A 20381-nucleotide genomic window follows, 5' to 3' on the forward strand; every position below is an offset into this window, starting at 1 on the left:
AGATTGAATCACCTTAATAACCTTAATACACTTATAATAAACAGAGACATCAATATCTATCTATCTGTCTATCTGTCTGTCTATCTATCTATCGGTCTATCTATCTGTCTGTCTGTCTGTCTGTCTGTCTATCTATCTATCTGTCTGTCTATCTGTCTGTTTCTCTATCTATCTCTCTATCTATCTGTCTGTCTATCTGTCTGTCTATCTATCTATCTATCTATCTATCTATAATCTGTCTGTCTATCTGTCTGTCTGTCTGTCTATCTGTCTGTCTGTCTATCTGTCTGTCTGTCTGTCTGTCTGTCTATCTATCTATCTATCTATCTATCTATCTATCTATCTATCTGTCTATCTGTCTGTCTGTCTGTCTGTCTGTCTGTCTGTCTGTCTGTCTGTCTGTCTGTTTGTCTGTCTATCTATCTATCTATCTATCTTATCTGTCTGTCTGTCTGTCTATTCATCCATCCATCCACTGCATTGTCTGTCTGTTTATCTATCTATCTATTGATCGATTGTATTGGACAACCATCATAACATTCTTGATAAGATAAAATAATATTTACATTAACCATCAAAATTATATTTATACAGCTACAGTTCAAAAGTTTGGGAATTTAAGAAATTAATACTTTTATTAAGGATGTATTAAATTGATCAAAAGTGACAGTAAGGACATTTTCACATTGTTACAAAAAAAAATCTATTACGAATTAATGCTCTTCTTTTCAAAAAGTATCATGTCTTCAAACAAAACATTAAGCAGCAAAACTTGTATGTTTTCAACATGCATTGAGAATAAGAATAAATGTTTTTTTGAGCTGCATATCAGCATATTAGAAGGATCATGTGACACTGAAGACTTGAGTAATGATGCTAAAAATTTGGTTGCATTACAGGAATAATTAACATTTTACAATAGATTAAAATAGAAAACCATTTTTAAAAATAATATTTCACAATATTAGCCTACTGTTTTACTGTATTTTGATCAAATAAATGCAGCCTTAAGCATTAGAGACTAAATACAAAACAAAAATATACAGACCCTAAACATTTGAACGGTTGCCCATTTTGAGGAGATCAATAACTTTTTTTTCCGATATTTCCTCAATATTAAAGGTATAGCGGAGGATCTTTCCAAATTTTAGATAAGACCCGCCCTCTCCACTTTTTGAAAAGTTTGATTGATTCACCAGAATGATTGACAATTAGGAGGACCAATAGTTTAGACTACCCACCAGGAAGTAAAACATCCTCCGCTATACCTTTAAGTCTTACTGGAAAAGTTATGTTTCACAACATTAAACTGTCAGCCAGACATCTTTTATCATGTGTGAGTTAGACTGTCTAATGCAACAGTCATCTTTAACAGCCCCAGTGGGGTACTTTCATAACATGTCTGTTAGTGACCATTGTGTAGTCGTGGCTCCCTACCACTAGGGCCTCTTAACTTTGTAGATAAAGACAGTGCGAGTGACCCTGTGGTTCTGTTTGTTCCCCAATTTGTTCTGCAGGATATCTGGCTCCTGCAAGGTGCCTTTGGCCTGAGCCAGCGTGGCGGCGGCAGCCGACGTCTTCTTAACTGGCTGAAAAATGAAGATTTATCTGCACATCTGTGAAGCGCTCCACAGACCCAGCCATGGTGTGTATCTTAACTGCCCTCAAATAGACGGTGGGAAGCTACAAACAGGAGCAGACTGAGAAGGTAGGTGGGGAGATGACCGGGTGACATAAATACAACTCTCTCTTTCTCTGTTTCTCTCCCTGCTATTTACAGGGAAACAACAGACAAAACCGTGAGAGTCTTTTGCTTGTTTATTCTGTTAGTTGCAGCCTTCATTAGCCCACAGGGCCAAACCACCTCCATTTCCTGCCATTTTTGCCCCTTCTCTCTCTGCTGTGACCTCTCACACAGTGATCCCTATGAATGGACAATACTGGCCTTCACAAGGGCCTTCGGGACAGCCATGACTGCAGCTGGGGCTGCTTGCCCTGCCCCGAGGGCACTCAGACAGATGAAGGGGATTCTGAGGGGCCACACAGATGTGGCAGCTCACTAAAAGCAGGCTCATTTAGGCCCTCTCGTCTTTCATATTGAGGGCATGAACAATACTGGAACTTTTAAATCGTTATGTCAGCCGGATTCACAAGGTTTAGGTACAAAGAATAATAATAATGATTTATATTAAGTTTTTGATTAGTCATTGAAATATCAAAATGTTTTAGGTATTCATAGAGGGTGTTCATAATAAAGATTGATCGATAATCGTTTCTATAACGATAATCGCCCGCTTAGGCTCACTTTGGTGGGTGAGAGAGTTCAATTTTGACCGCGATGGAGCTCTGGGAGTACGAAACCTCCAGGAATTGACCGGCTGAAACGTCATGAAAAAACACACAAACACATATGCATATGCATATGCATATCCCAGGGAGGATGCACTGTCTTGGGCATGACTTGAATAACGCCCCGCTGCCTGGAACACTGGATTGGTATTACCGATATTTAGCTTTAACTACATAGAAACTAATTTTCAAGTGAGAAATATGTTTTGTGTAAATAAAGAAAATAAATTATAAAATAAATTATGAATTATATAATAAACAAATAATAGATTCATTCGGGACCATTTAGACTGCAAGAAAACAATATAAAACATTATGCAAAACAATATATTATTATTATTATCATTGTTGTTATTAATAATACTTTTAGAGCCCTAATTAATTATTATTATTATTATTACTGATTTTTGACAAATAATAATAATAAATAAATAATTAATAATAATAATAATAATATTCTAAAATTGTAATAGTGTTATAGTGTTTTTATTTTTGTAGTATAATGATTATTTATTTATTTTATTTTTAAACAATAATAAATTAAACAATTATTTAAAATCTGTTAAATTAGTAGTAGTACTATTAGCAGCATTTTAATACTTCATATTAGGTTTCTACTTTTGTAAAGTTGTACAGTGGTCATTCAATTATTATTGTGACAAAACCGCTCATCAGGTTGTGGTTATGAGATATTTACATTTAAAAAGGCATCTGAATAGGTATTGGTCATAAAAGCAATCTCTAGTTCATAGAGGAAATGATTTTCCATTCTCTCTCTCTCTGTCCTCTAAAGTAACTTGATGGATTGCACAAGCAAACATGATAATGGATTTCCTAATTGAGTGATACAGTGCTTTATGTTGGTATCCGATTGTAATAATTTGTCACTCTTTTTCTGTATGCACATAGTCTGACTCAGAGCGTAAAGAAGCAATCTGTGTTTGAGAAATCCACTCCCCAGTTGCTCTCTTTGTTGCACTTTGAGTCCATAAGGTCGAGTCCCCGGAAGGGAAATTGCTCCAGTCTTGTGGAATGAGCAAATATAAAAAAAAGGGGGTATGCATGTCAAATTGCCCAACACACTACCTCTTCAAGATATGTTTTGCTTTCTCTTCCCCTCCCTCATCCCTTTCTTTGAGACAGCACACACAGTACAGGACTCGTGATGAAAGGCATGGGTATTATGGGATTACTGAGGGGGCATCGTGAAAGGCCAAGGAAGCAGGCAGAGTGGTAAGTGATTCTTTTCAGTCAGTGGATTAACCCCTACAGGGTTGAAAAACCTAAACAAAGTCCCCCGTTCCGGCGTCTTTGCGGATGCAAACAGGACTCCATATAGAGGAAGTGAATATCCAAATATCCAATGTGGTTCAAATACACAGAAATTATTTATGTTTTATTTATTTAAGGCCCTGTTTGTTCTTAATCATTGTAGTGTGCATGTGTGCACTATGCATACAGTATAAATGTTTGTGCGGCCATGGCATGCGAACACGTGTGTGTATAGTTTCATATGGAACTGGAATCTCTCTGCCAAACAGTATTTATTTGCATTATCAAATGAAGGGGAAAGCTTTGCTATTCTTCATTCGTTATTGACTAACCAGAGTAAACACAATGGGTGTGAAGTGCATACAATGTGTGTTGAGAATTGCTGATAGCTAACTGATTGTATCCTTGTGTGGGGGCCTTTAGCTCATGACTTCCTCTGACTCTGACTGTTTACCTCCTTCAGGGCTTTAAAAAGTATCACATTTACTTCTTTAGTGAGTTACAGGCTTACTTCAGTGTATTGTTACCCCACTGTTTATATAATGTTTGTCCTGATATATGACGTATTGCTTAATGTGGAGAAATAAAACATAGGGTACTTCAAAATACTTTTGGTAAGTTGACTCATGATTAAACTTGATTAAAATTGAAACAACTTTTTACAATTATTTTATGATTATATTATGTGTGAAGATTTTATGACCTCATATTAACTGAGAAATATACATGTATATATGTAGCTATATCTATCTATCTATCTATCTATCTATCTATATATATATATATATATATATATATATACACACACATATATATAGTACATTGAATAAACAAAATTAACGAATTAATCAAATTTACTTTTTACAATTATTTTATGATTATATTATGTGTGAAGATTTTATGACCTAATATTAACTGAGAAATATATACAGTATGTATATATGTAGCTATATGTATATACATATATATATATACACACACATATATATATATATATATATATATACACATATATATATAAATAGTACATTGAATAAACAAAATTAACTAATTAATCAAATTTTTTCTGTAATTGATCGTGATTAATCGCACCTAACATTAAAGTTTTTAATATATTTTTATATTGTAATAATTTTACATTTAATCTCCAAATGAATGTAGAAACAACACAAATACGTAGCCTATATTTTAAATATTTGATTAATGCCATCTTTTTCCGCTTTGTATATTATCGTACTTGCAGTGAATACTATTCGTTTCATAATATCAGGCACATGTGCTTGACGAAACACTGTATAGGTGATCAAATTGAGCAGTGTGCCTTTAAGGACATTAGTATGTTATTTCTAAGGTGAATAACTAACTTAATGAATGATGTTGAAATACATGAACACACATCATGTACAAGTATTTAGCACTAAATGCATTACTTACAACACACTTCTGTTTGAAAAGCCACTGGAACGTAGATTGGACAGTCCTTTACTTTTCCCTTTTGTGTAATTCGTAATGCCTTTAGGCGAAACTTGAATGGTGCTGATTTCTTTCTGTCTTTCTTTTTGTGTAAGTGTCAAAGTTGCAGATGATTGGCTTCGTTCGCATTGGAATATTTCAAGGCTAATTTAGCTTCCTTCGTGACAAATATTCTGGCAGTTCATCCTGTAAGATCATGTCATGTGGTGATGCATGTTCGTAAAATAAGCAAGTATACTATGATGAAAAGGTTATTTAGATTAGATGGATGATTTATTGCCTTCATAACAACAGATGAATATTGCAAATGCAATCTGAACATCCGACTAAGTAGGACCATGTTTTCTACAGTGGGTCTATTTATCAAAAGCTGTTATTTTTTTGAATTATTGAAAATATTTACAAAATGTATGCATTTACAAATTTGAACAAAATTTACATCTGTCCTTTGCTGATGCTATGTATGTTATTAATTAGCATATTGTTGGTCAAAAATAAAAAAAATTGGTTTCTAGTACTGATATAATGTATATAATGTGTGTATATAGTATAGTAGTGGTCATACAGTATATGAGCAATATCACACTCTATATTTGATGTATAAATAACTACATTCTCACCTAAAAAACTCTTAAAACTACATCCTGTGACACAACAACAGTAGTATTTGTAAAAGTATGGTGGTTTGCTCGTCCGCCATTACACTCTCTGTGAGAAATGAGAAATTCCACTTACCCAAATCCTCTTAAAAGCTGCAGACCATGACACATCTAAATGAGTGATCATTAGCATAATGCGCTATGCTGCTGCTTAGTGATTTCTTTTAATCAACCTCAGAGTCTGTGGTAATTAGCTTCCCACTTCTAATAGATTCTGACATTCTTGAAATGTGCAATGTAGGCCGTCATATTATCTTTCTGCCTGAATGCTGATTTGCATACAACCTTTACTTCCAGGACTGGTCACTTTTTTGACCTGGGCTAATGGAATTTTTCATTCTCATTTGTCCATTGGCCTGTTCTACAGCCCTCTGTTACTTTCTTGTGCTGGTTATAACCATCCCTGCTTGTTGTATTCTATTAAAGAGTGATTAGAATGACTTGTCAACTGGTCAAACATGCGGTTGGCATACGTTTGTTGCTAATTATGGTTCCATATGAATCACAGCCTTTTAAATATATATAAAAATATTTTTAATGCATTAATTATGTCTTGTAATGCAACGTATGTATTGTATGCTCTCATGAATAATTATAACCACACTTGTAATACATTTTAATATTTACCTAGTCACCTTAAATTAATATTTGAATATTATAATACACCTATAATGCATTAAAACACATGGCAAACAACCAATGATGTAACAAGGAATCTGCAAATATTAAAATGCATTTTAACTTCGGTTACAATTATTTATGAAAAGATAAAATGCATTATTACGGGCTTTATGAATACATTTATAATGCATTACACATAAAATGTGTACTTCGTCACACATAGCTATCATATGGTTCGCTACTTATATAGTTCACAGGTTTTATGGACCACTTTTATGATTATTTTCTTTGTGATAAGGATATTTGTTTTTTGTATTTCATGGAAGAAAGAAAGTTTCATAAAGGTTTAAAACAGAATGAGGGTGAGTACATAGTGACCGATTTTAAATTTTAGGGGTGAACTGTCCCTTTAAGAGTCTTTAGTATAATATTCTGTCTCCTGTCCCTCTGAGGTAGAGGCAGCCCTGAAGCTTAGCCGTCTTATGCTCATTTGTCAGAGAACTAATTTTGCTGAGCCGTCTTTGTGCTCTGAGCAATCCTGAGGATATTGTCATGCATTGTAGTTTTCAGCTCTTCTGCCTGTGCGCTAAAGCTTTGTTTCTCCACAGGACATACAGTAATTGGAGTTCAGGAAGATAATAACAAAAGATAAATCCAGCTGAGTCAAAACACGGCACGAGAGACCACAGGCATGGGGGATGGAAATAGAAAAAAAAGGTGAAAAATGTTGTTAAAATTCATAGGATGAGAGAATGATGAATGTATGTCTCAAGGACAGCCAGAGGTTAGGGCGTGTGTCTGGCTCAGTGCCTGAAGTTTACATTAAAATAAGGGAAGGAATATTAGTGAAACGAGCATTTAGGCAGTCACATTTACTTGCTGGTGTTACAGGATCATTAACTTCAAAAATCTTCTGTTATGTCGGGACAATTGGCCATCTGCTTTAAATAACAACTAAGCGAGATTTACCCAATTTTCTCAATATTTACTTTACATCTAATTTCAAACCCATATGACTTCCACTCTTCTCTAGACTCAAAAGAAGATATTTTTAATAATATTCATGCTGCTTTATCCATACAGTGTGCAGTGACTATTGACCTGTCAAGCTCCAAAAAACAACAACAACAACACTATTAAAAGGACAATCACCATAAGACATTATATTTTGATATTATAGCATTGTCTGATGAATGGAATGAAATTTAAAGTGGTCATGACATGGATTTTTTTTATTATTTTAATATGTTCTTTGAGGTTCACTTAAAATGTTAATAAAGTTTTTGCATATATGTGGAAAACCCTTAATTTACAAAGCATTATGAAATCATTTACATATGGTGTGTGATGCAGCTGCTGTCAGATTCAATACAGCTGACTGCTTCATCTTTCAACTAAAATGTTCTCCATTACATTATGCATTCTTTACAAAACAATCTGCTGTCAAATGCTCCGAACAAACATATCCTCAGACGTGATCCATGATGCCATTACAATAAACCATCCACTTGTTTCCGACGCTGAGATCCTTCTGTAATCTGTACAGAGACACAAACAAGCTATTTAAACTGGATGCGTCAAAGCGAACGTTCTTTCACACTTCCATTTGTCCTGTTGTCGACAGACTCAAGTGCACTTCTGTAAACACTGGATCCAGTGTAGACGGTGACAGTGATTATAATGGGTTCTATTTGCTTTTGACGCGACACTCACATCCAGTGTAGCAAATGTCAGCAGTTAAAGGGGTGGTTGATTATGAATTCACTTTTTTAAGTTTAGTTAGTGTGTAATGTTGCTGTTTGAGCATAAACAACATCTGCAAAGTTACAACGCTCAAAGTTCAAAGCAAAGGGAGATATTTGCTTTCAAAGAAATCTTTTTTTAAGGACTATAACAAACGGCTGGTACTGGGGACTACACGAGCTTCCTCCCGGGTTAGTGACATCACCAACCCTAAAATTTACATAAAGCCGCCCCTGGGAACGCGATTTATAGATTAGCATGGCAGAATATGCTAATCAATGACTAGAAGATAACTACACATAAATTCATCAACTAACCATTCAGAAATGTCCTGTTGCTTCTACATGTTGTCACTTCTTCTCGAGTCTCTCCATCTTTGTCCGACTCCGGTTTGAACATAAAAGGCTAAACGTTTTAGAAATTTTCAGTGCATGTCTGTGTGAGGTAAAAGGATACAAGCTGTTGAAGCTCCGCCCCCTGTGCCGGGAGCAGCAGCTCATTTGCATTTAAAGGAACTGACACAAAGCGGTGCGTTTTTGCTCACCCTCAAAAATGGACAATTTAACATGCTATATAAAATATGTGGGGTATTTTGAGCTAAAACTTCACACACACACTCTACAAAGACTTCTTTAACATCTTGTGAAAAGGGCATTATATCACCCCTTTAAGTGGAGGGCGGAGCTTATGGTGAGATGTAGAACTATTTGTCGATGTCTTGCTCTGGAGGCATATATGTATTTGGCCATGTGACGTCACAGATCAATATCAAAATGAGACGTTTTTGGAGCTTTATTAAATAAATGCTTTGTTTATAATTAACATTTTGATATACGAGTGAACAGTGACTTAAATTTCCATCAAAAGCGGTTTTGTAACTTCAAAAGATTTGCAGCGTTTAAATGGATTCTTTTTATAATGTAAATATGATTACATGGAGTAAATAATGGCATAATTTTCATGTTTGCATGAACTATTCCTTCACACCATTCGCTGCTATCTTTGCTCTCTCGGGCCAGTGTGTGTGTGCATGTGAGTGCAGCTCTGACCTTTGCTGTTGGCGCATTGTCTTACAGCAACTGGAAGGTTGTAAGTGTTTATCAATGAGAGCGCTTGTTTAATCGTAACCCTTCCCAAATTATGATGGATGAGGTCTGTGAGAAAAACAGCAACGCTTGGCATTTGCATTGGGCTTCCAATAAAACAGATGAACGGCCAGTTTGCAAATAACTTGCAGTTTAATTATGAACTGATTTGAACAGAAAGGTCAAATATTCACACCAGGCAAATACAACTGACTCCGTCTCACTGTTTTTAACCCAGCCTTCACCAACTGAAAAAATAAAATAAAAATAAAATAACTCATATATTTTTGTTAAACTTGGTTTTCTAATTTTATAAAGGAAAATTTTGCATTACTCACATTACTCACTAAATTTTGTTGCATTTATTCTTGAAACAACTAATCACATTAAGTAGACAATTAATAATCGATTTAATTCAAGACATATTTCCTGAAAGCAAGTCTTATTATATTATTGTACAATTTTGCTTTTCACATATTTGTTATAAGAATGTTTAGACATTTGTTCTGGAAAATAAGGCAATTCTTTTTTTTATGTTTTATTTTTTGCAGTGCATGCACAGCCACCTGCCTAAGCCACCCACACACACACACACACACATACACCCACACACACACCCCTACACACAGCCCTACACACAGCTACATGCTTGCATAAACACACTTCCCCCAAGGATATATATGTGTCTTTGTGTCAGCAGTGCCCCTCCCTGCAGCTGTGCACCTGGAGAAGCTTCCATTCCTACACTCCAGTGAACCCAGACACCTGTTCACACCTCCACACACTCCTCACACCTCAACAGCCGTCTCATTCTGCAGCCCCGAAAGCACATTAAGTTCCCTTATGCATATGAGAGCGCAAATACTCAATGACAGCAACAGTCAAACTCAAAAAACTGGTTATGAAAGCTCTGGCGCAGTCATGTGCAAAGGACTGAAAGGTTCACTTAAAGGAACAAAAAAGTCTTACATTTGCAATTAGTCGATTTAATCTCAGATTACACACATTGTAAGTGACCACATGGTGAAGATATTACACTGCACAACAGTCCTATTCTTATTCCTTGTCTTGTTTAGCAAAGATTCAAACAACTTTAAAACAAGATACATTTACCTGAGAAGCAAAAATGCATTACACAACATGACCTGTTGTCAGAACATATACATGAAAATATCAAATATCTAAATATTCTATGGCTGTCATCTGGCTGGCTGACGCACAGAAAAAGACAGATTTTCTCTCATTTGTGTGTGAGATTTGAACACAACTGTTAATCCATTGTCTCCTAAACTTCCCACAGTTCCGTAAGATTACATATACATGTTTTAGCAGACTAATGTCCCTTGAGCGGAGCATCTGTCTGACAGGCAGACATTGACGGCTTGTGCTCATTTGGCTCCATTGTTTTATTACAGCAGTTGCCACACAGTAAAGCTCCTCACCTGCCCTAGTCTCTGACACGCAATGCCTTTTGTGTGACAAACGTTTTCCCACATACCACATGCTGGTAATTTTAGTCAGACGAGAGGTTGTTTTATTCCAAAAGAGGCAACAGCATTAAGGGTTAAAAACAACTACATTGCTGACATTGTTCAAGGCTTTCTAAAAATGTGCCACAATGAATTTGCATTCCCTCATGTTAACACGGCATATGTTTTTTTGAACATTAAGTGTAAGATTTTCTTTTCTTTCTTTCTTTCTTTCTCAATAATATATGAAGATCTGAACATACTATTTAAAACATAAGCTTATTTTCTTAGTAGTTCTCCAAGAACATGTACTGCAAATTCTCTTTCTGAGCGCACTTTCATCCATCTTTAACTTGTGGCCACATGAAAGACAAAAAACTTCAAAACATCATTCGCTGTTTGTTGTGACCTCAACAAATACCATGCTTTAACACCACACAGAAAAAAAACAGGAGACCCATTCTGCTCATAAAGTTCTCCTGGCCAACACAGAGGTGCTAGAAACTGCTGACAGGAACCGGTTTCACTCCGCCATATGTTTCTTTAGACCTGATCTCAAGGCTTAAATAGCACACAGGCAGACACTTCTATGAGGGATCAGCTCAGAATGACAGACAGATACCACAGATATTTGGATTCAACTGGGTAAAGCTCAACCCTTCTGCTAAATCAATTGTTTAATTTAAGTAGGGGAGTCCGGGGCTAGTTCTCTCTCTCTCTCTCTCTCTCTCTCTCTCTCTCTCTCTCTCTCTCTCTCTCTCTCTCTCTCTCTCTCTCTCTCTCTCTCTCTCTCTCTCTGATGTTGAAATCAGTTGTGCTGCTTACTATTTTTGTGGAAACATGAACTGGATTCTTTGATAATACAGCATTTAATCTTTTGTAACATTATAAATGTCTTTATTTTAACTTGTGATTGATTAAATCCTTGTTTAATCAAAATTGCAGTTTCTTTTAAAAATGAAAAGTCTATATTCAGTTGTTTACTTACTGCTTGTTTCTTTATTCCTGTGCAAAAAAATGTTTAAAATATCTGTTTGTAATGAGAATCTGAAAAATTTTTCAAGGCCATTGATACTGACTTCAAATATTCACTGGAGTAAGAAGTCTGACAACTAGACCCGAGCTCTCCTTAATTTAGAAGATACTTTAGATTCGATTTATCTATAATGATAACTCGTTTTATCTCGTGGTCAATCATTTAAATTTCCAAAAGAAATAAACGAATGAATGAATGAAAAACCAAATGCTTCATGGCCATCTGTTGATGCTCAAAGAAGGAATGTCAAGAGAGAGCACAAGAGCGCTCTCCATCTCGAAGACTCTTCGAGTAATATAGTTTCTCACACTTGGCTGGTCATGTGTACACAGTGCTGCATATAAGACTAGCCCACCGGTATTGGGAGCCCAATTAGAGGCCTATTGTCACAAGCCGGGACTCAAGGCCTGCTTCCGTCCTTGTGTTTTTTGGGCTTTGCTAGTTGCCTAGCGCTGTTGTATTCAACATGCTCATTAGGAGCTCTCAGGCATCTCAGCTCCCTCTCCTCTCCTTACAATTTTAATTCCTTTTACCCATCTCTGAATTGATGGGAAGGTCAGCTAGGGAACAATAAGGCCTAGTCGATGATTGGCGCTGGATCGAGTCCACGTTCCCTCGGTTACTCTCTAGACTCAGGTGCTGTGTACGGAGGGCTCTTAGGCACGGACGCCACATCAAAGCTAAATCAGCCAGTACCTAATTGGCAGGCTGATTTATTTTGGCTTGGACAGCCCCCTTGTGCCCTCCCGTCAGTGAATCTAGCGTTCTGCCTCCCCACGGCCCCGTCGAGTATGTGACTGCGCATCCACCCTAACACATTACCAGACTAGACATGAAGCTCTCAGCGCACTGCTGCGTGCCTTGTTGTAAATAAGAAGCACATCTGCTCATTAAGGTTTTCCAAAGCCCAATTTTCTTCTTCTTCTTCCAAGTGTTACGGTTGAATCCATCTAAGTGTCCCATAGTAACAGTTACTTTGTCTTTTATCAAATAGCAATTTCTCCCCTGATAGACACTATGTTTCACACCCTCAAATATTTTGGAGTGAAAAGCATGAAACGCATCATAAGTTCCTCTTCCACTTTTTTCACTCTCTTTTTTTTTTTTTGCTGTGATCTCTGGTGAGAATGCAGCATATGGATTCAGTAAATGGACATGGTGATCTTTGAAAAGAGAGGGCGGAAGAAAAGCTCTAACCTTTATTAGACAGCCGTCTAATGGTGGACCGTGAAAAAACAAAACAAGTGGTGAATGGAGCGTGGGGTTGGCCACATGAAAGGAGAGAGAATAAAGAGAATCTTTAATGTGAGCCTGTATGTACAGCTCGCATTGACCCCCATTGTAACCAAGGAAACCGAAATGTGTCCAATGGCTGTCAGTCGTTCTCTTGTGTCTTGTCTCACCCATTCTCCCATTCTAAGCCTAAAAACTCCATCCTGCTCGTTTCTTAATCAATATAGGCAGATAAATGTAGTATTACAGAGTTAAGCTTAAGTGTACCATTTGAAAGCCACCAAATAGATTTGAAAAAATAATTAATGTTTCCAAACAAGTTTCCAGAACACTCTCCCTGTCTGTCATTGGCTGGAAAAAAAAACAGACCCACCCAAAAACTCACATCATCGATTGTTCAGCTTTCTGCAATGTGTTGATTATCCTTTGGGTCACACTTTAGATTAGGGTCCAGTTCTCACTATTAACTATTAACTATGACTTTGCCTCAATAAAATTCTAATTACTGCTTATTAATAGTTAGTAAGGTAAGGTAGTTTAGGTATTGGGTATTTTTTTATATATTTTTGAAAGAAGTCTGATAAACTCTCCAAGGCTGCATTATATTTGTTCAAAAATAGTAAAAAAAAGTAATATTGTGAAATATTATTATTATATTTTAAAATGTAATTTATTCATGTGAATTTTCAGCATCATTACTCCAGTCTTCGGTGTCACATGATCCTTCAGAAATCATTCTAATATGCTGTTTTGATTTATTTATTTTTTGTCACATTATAAATGTCTTTACTGTCACCTTGCTGAGATGAAGTGTGGTTATACACTTTATTTCGATGGACAATCTACTAACTATAAGTAACTTTGCAACTGCTTGTCAACTAGCTCTCATTAGAGTATTAGTAGCCTGTTTGGTTAAGGTTAGGTGTTAGGGTTCGGGTTAGTAGAATAAGTTGACGTAGCTGCAAAGTTCCTGATAGTCAGTAGAATGTTTGTTGGGGAGCATCAAAATAAAGTGTTAGCAGATATTAAGCAGACAGTCTACTAATATACTAATGACTGTTATTTGACAAGAGAGTCAGACTTGTAACCCGAAGGTTGCGGGTTCGATTCTCAGTAACAGCAGGAAAATGTAGGTGGGAGAGGTGAATTCAATTCTGACTAATTCCGAGTATGGGTTTCCATACTTGGCCTTCAGATCACGTCGCGTCACTTAGAATGTCTAAAGTGGACCATCGAAATAAAGTGTTACCAAATGTGTTAATAAAAAAAAAGAAGATCTATTTGACCTAGAATGGTAGAGCACGTTTTTTCATCAAATTCAGTACATGCTATGAAAGTATAAGAATTAAGATGTTCTTACAGTCGTCACAACATGTTAAGCTGGGATAGGAAAAAGTATTTAACACCAAAAAACGACACATATCAGCTTTAAATATTCATGATATGTCTCACAGTTGATTCATGTGCATTAAAAAAAAAACGATTTGTTAAAAAATCTGGAAACTGAGTCAAATCAAAGTCAAGTCAAATCAAAGTTTTAGTTTTTTGTGAAGTACAATGTGAGCAAAACCGTTGCGGGTTCCCCAGTAAACAGAGCTTCGGTGAGGTAAACACATGCAAACACAAGCACAGACACTCTCACATTTGCAATTTGACGGCCATGTGTTCGTCCTTTCGAACTGTATTTTTTCTGTACGTCTTTCCACTGGGGATTATTTTCCACATTGCGAACATCTGCTTAACAGTCACGTCAGCTGGAAAAGTAAATTATTGTTAAGCCCGTCAGTGTCCGTGCATAATTTGAACTTTTAGCAAATTCAGATACAGGAAGAAACTGGCCATATGTCAGGGAGAAGACTGGGAATAATGTGAGTGACAGTGATGGAATGAGAGAATATCCAGACCTTTGACTAAACATTATAACTCTGATCCACATTAATCTGGCCAAGAACCGCCCAAGACAGAAAGACACCATTTGGGTGATATGCAATGCAGCTAAATGCAATTTATTTAGATTTTATGTGCCATTTAGGGGTGGAGCTATCTGAAATGTATACCACAATGATAGACAACAGCAGCTATTTACAAAAAGTGCAAAAAACCTAGATGCTTTTTAATGTGAATAGTGCGATACTCTTTGCATCAAATATAAATAGACACTGCCATAACAAACTAGTAAAAATTATTATTATTATAATAGTAATGGTGTGGGCGTCTCTTGAAATGGTTGTACAGGAGAAACAGCCAAAAATGTAATAAATATACAAACTATTTCACAACTATTCAAAAAACAGAGATGAAAAAACATTTGTTTAATACAGATAATACAGTATGTTTGCTTAAGAAATTAATACTCTTACTCAGCAAGGACACATTGATAAAAAAAGACAGTAAACCATTACAAAAATCATTAAAAAAAAGAGAAAAATTCACCATAATAAGAAATGTTTCTTGAGCCCTAAATTGGCATACTACAATAATTTCTGTAGGATCATGTGACACTGAAAACTGGAGTAAATTTTTTACTGGATTTTTGATTAGATAAGAAACATTAAAAAAGCTTACCAACCCTAAACTTTTGAACACTAGTGTAACTTGCTTTTAAGTCGAACAAAACTCTAAATATTAAAGATTGAATGCCAGTAATCTGGCAAGCTTTGACATATCTAAAAGTTGATACACCTTGTAAACATATATGTAAACAAGAAGATGCATAATATAGCCATTCATATTAAAGCCACTTTTGTGAGAAACATGCATCAGACACTCAGCGAGCAGACTGTTAAATCTAATCATGTTTGGTCAAACTTTTGGCTAAAGAGAGATATGTTTATTCACTTTTACTAAAATGTTTGAAAGGTTCCCCAAGCTAAATACGGATGAAGGAAGGAGGAAAAGCATTTGTTTATGCTGTAACCTGTTTCACAGCGGATGGTTTTGTGTTTACGATCCTTATCATGGATGACAGCTCTTTGTCACGCTCATCTTCATGCTTGGTAATGTCTACGGCTTGATCTACCACAGAACAAACGGAGAAAGGGAAGCGAGTTGGAGGAAAACGCAGGCCTGGAGTTCTGTGTGCCTTTTCAATGGTATTCCTGAATGAAAGAGATTACAATCTGGCAAATCCACATCTCACCGTTATCACGCGGGACTTATACATGTATATATTCGCCTGACTGCAAAAGAAGAGCCGGGCTTGTGATAAACACTCCTCCTCCTTCCCTCTCTCTCACTCTCTGTTTCTTTCTATCTGCAGGTGAGAAAAAGCAACCTTTGAATGCTTTTGCAGAGAATTGCTGGTTTTCCCAGGCTGGGTTGAAAGGCCACCCCATTCCCAGCGGTAAGTTGCTTCTCAAAATTGAAAGTCGGCATGGCACAGTTGTGATAGTCTTTTCTTCCCTATTGTGACATACGAGTGAAACAGCTTCTCGAGCAAGAAAAATGGAGGATGGGACTTGAGTTTGTCCATTGGGAATTGATTGGATGGTTGTGGTTTGTTTTTGCTGTGATCTCATGTGAGTGACAGGTTGTCTCACATCATCTGAGAAGATATATCATCATATCATATCATCCTATAATTTGGTTAAACACTTGCAAAGTCATTGCAAGAGGGAGGGGACGTTATATTGATTACGAGGGTACATGACTTGATAAAAATTTGAACAAATTTGAAAAAATGATCATGTGCAAGGATAAATCATTTATAATAAATACAGCAATATTCCATGAAAAAATGTGGAAATGTCTATTTTGATTTCATGGTAACTTTAAATACATAGTATAACTTCTAAGGGGCCGTTTACATGACACAGTTTTCAACAAAAAAATGGGGAAAATTATGCTTTTTTGCCATTCGTTTACATGACAATGGCATTTTGGTGGCTTGAAAATGCAAGCTTTTGAAAATTATACTGTTATCATCCTCCATGTAAACAACAAAAATGCAAATTTGTGAAAACGGTGACATCATGCGCATGCGTATTACGTGTTCAGTCTATTGGCGCGTAGTGTTTCTTTACCACGTGACATCGCCAACTACTGGCCTGGCAGCAGAATACAGCATTTTTAGTCGTTATCGCGGATCCGTGTGAACGGGATCGTTCTGACAACGTTGTCGTCTGTACGTGAAAAACGCAAAGTTTTTTAGTACAGCGTTGTCGTGTAAACATACCCTGAAAGAGAACTTCGATCATTCTCTGTCTCTTTCTCTTCCACATTGCATTCCTTCCTGGGCCTCCGTACCCCCTCAGCCTGGGCTGAATGAGAAATCAGCATCTCTATAAAACGCCTTTTTACGCGTGACCCACTCCTCCCCCCACTCCCAATAACCCCTCCTTGGCCTCCTCTCTGAAGTTGGGAATCCATAGGAGGTTTATTTGAGATGCAGCACTAAGCGTGAGAACTACTAGGTTGGGAAAATCCATCCGGCCTCTCTGAATGGACAGCATAGAGGCGTTCCGTCATTCCAAAATTCAGACATCTCCGGGGTCTTTTCTTACACGCTCCCAGCACAACTGGGTTTGTTCTCAGTCGGCTCTAACAAAACCAGCTGTCGCCCATACAAAACTGTCATTGCCGCAGTGCCGCTCTCCCTGATTGAGCCTTTTTGTGGTGTCACTGGAGGTCCTTTGTCAACATTAGTTGTTTGTACTTGTTTCTTGATTTGAATATATTATATGAGATAGTTTTGTGTGTATGAGTTTGTGTGTTTGATTGACAGAAGCGAGGAGCCGGCCGTGGAATTGAGACGCAGGGCACACATCAGATGCTTTCTGTGAGGTTTGGAGGATGCTTAGTTACTGCAGTCTTGGAATGAAAACGGGAGATGCTTCGCACAATGAGACCCAGCAGTTTTATTCACTTCTCCCTTCATTTGGATTTCTTACCATGATCGCAGTGCCTGTGTGAGACCCTGTCAGAATACCATTAGAGAAAACAAGCAAAAGAGGACAAAGTTGTTGTTATTTTCCAAAACTAAGCTTTGTGACCCACATTAAAGTCCAATTTAGACATCACATATATGAATAATACATCATGGATTTTATTTATTGAGTCAGTTTGTAACGCTGTTTTTTTCTGGTTTAATTATTCATGTAAATGCATTAGAATTTCAAATTTTATATGACCACGGCACCATTGGGAAGCAACAAAAATTGCGTTATTAGAGCATTAATGTGCTTTTTGACCTTTTCTCTCATCTGAGTATTTGATTAGACCTGCAAGTCAATTTGACTAGAGCAGAAGTACATGTATTAACGTATCCACCAGTACTGTAATTCATAAAGTATGTTTTGAACTAAATGCTTGGGCTTTTTTCCAAGCAGACTGTTTTGTACTTGGGAAAGCAGAGGATTTTTTGCCACGTAACCATACAAAATATTATTAATGTATTTTTTGCATTACTTTTGACTGCTTTTAAGTTAGTCACACTGCAGGTGTAAAACTATTTATTTATATAAGATTTGCAATTAAACCCACTCACCATAAATATAAAATTGCTCTATTATTGGGCTGCTTATAAAAGCAAGTGAATTTGTAACTTAAATATTCTTTCATATTTGGCAGCTCTTTGTTCTTACTTGACATTTTCTTTCCTGTTTTCCTGTTTTTGATCTTCATTTCCACTAATTATCAGTTGTATTGCTTTTTTTTTCTCACTTTTCCTGGAGTAGTAGTATGGCTACATAGGAGGTTTGTATTGAAGTAATGATTATGGTTTTAAATTAAGCTAAGTTGAATTAAGTCTCATTGACTGTAAAAAAAGAAAAAAAAAGAATGAATGAACAAAAGAATAAGCATTCAGAATCAAAGGTGTTTTGCCGGATTAAAACACATAAGACATCTCCTCCACTGCTCCTTTGAGATGACTCTAGACATTTACCGGAACATTGCCAGAGAGATTTATAGCATTCCTTCCCCTTACAGACACAACTCATCCTTGAGCAATGCCCCAGTCTTTCTTATATGCCCATCTATTTCAGCTCTGATGGCCACCTTTTCTCCCATAAGGACAGTTTTGTGAACGAAGCAGCCCAGTGTGGATAGCCTGCATTTAACATGTTTGAGAAATATATTAAAATTGATATGACAGTAATCCTCTAAACAATGTACCGTCTTATACCCCCCTCCCTACCGTTTTTTTCCGCAGAATGTGCTCAGACATGCCAGTCAGATGGCAGACTTGTGGAAAATGTGGAAAAGCAACTCCCATACGCACTGTCCCACTTCTCCCTGCATAACTCTTGATCCTTCATTAAACATTTCATGGCTGACATATAGTAAAGCTCTAGTCTTTTCACTGCCACAATGTCAGAGCAAAACGACACTGAAGTGCTTTTTTATCTGTGGGCCTTTATAGTAATGATGCATTATGCAAGGATGGGAATTTTCTATTTACAGGATCTCTGTCTTGGGCCTTGTCTAAATTTGTACACTGAAAAAAAATATTGCTGGAACATCTATTGCATTTTAGCAATAAATAAGCAAAAGCCTTATTACGGCATAAGCAGAATGTATGATAACTTACAAATGAAATTGTACACGTTTCTACAAATTCTTACGAATGCCATATGTTGTCATTTTACATCCAATGAACCACTATATATACTACAGTTTTACTACAGCATTTATTTTCAAAAGGAAGGGACTGTAATTATTAATTGTCAGAGACGTTGGATTTTTTCATCTCTTTCGAGCCAGCAACTGGAAAAAAATGCAGCTGTCATGCTTTTGTTATCACTGGTATAATGAACATTACTATGCTGACTGAACCCTCAGTTCTTATGCATCTCAGTGTGATCAGCTGAAAACCCACAATGCACATCAGACATGAATATCATTTGCCATTTTAATCTGTCACAGCAGATTCTCAGTATGAAAACGATGTTCTTCCGCCATGCCTAAAAACACACACATTGCCAAAATGAACACTCATGATGCATGCAAAAATCATCCACAAAAGTCCACATGCAACCAGTCTTTCCTTAAAGCATGTAGATTTTGGAAAGGCTGCATATTGAATATGTATGAGAGGCTCGTTTTGATTCAGACTGAGGGTGAGTTTGATGGCCATGGATTGCAATGAGAGTACAGCAGGAGGGCGATTGTAAAATGTGTTGCAAAGGGCAGAAGTGAGGTTAGACAGATGTGTCCATGTCAGGTGACTGATGTGACCTGAGAACAGCTGGCACAGTGTGGTAGTGGAAAAGAATCAAGGCTGCTAATGACCACCAACAGAATTTATGATGCACAAAAACAAAACCATTCATTTTAAGGCATCTAATATCACACTGGGCCAGTAAACATAAACAGGTCATTATCAGGCTGGTGCAGTGAGTTTCTGATGCTACCTGAGATGAGAATGTGGTCACCCTGATTTTGCCAAGTAAGGCATGTTCCTGGATACAACATATTTTGTTGATGCTCAAAATTCTTTATA

General features: G+C 36.7%; 1 long non-coding RNA gene across 1 annotated transcript; it reads left to right on the plus strand.

Moving 5' to 3' along the window:
* The first annotated feature begins 16139 nt into the window (after positions 1-16139).
* LOC309507469 lies at positions 16140-18686 on the plus strand. The gene is made up of 2 exons (XR_014209153.1): positions 16140-16283; positions 17664-18686. It is a non-coding gene; the product is annotated as an uncharacterized lncRNA (long non-coding RNA).
* Positions 18687-20381: the final 1695 nt, after the last annotated feature.

This window comes from Leuciscus leuciscus, assembly GCF_965113295.1.
Source record: "Leuciscus leuciscus genome assembly, chromosome: 10".
Lineage (NCBI taxonomy): Eukaryota > Metazoa > Chordata > Actinopteri > Cypriniformes > Leuciscidae > Leuciscus > Leuciscus leuciscus.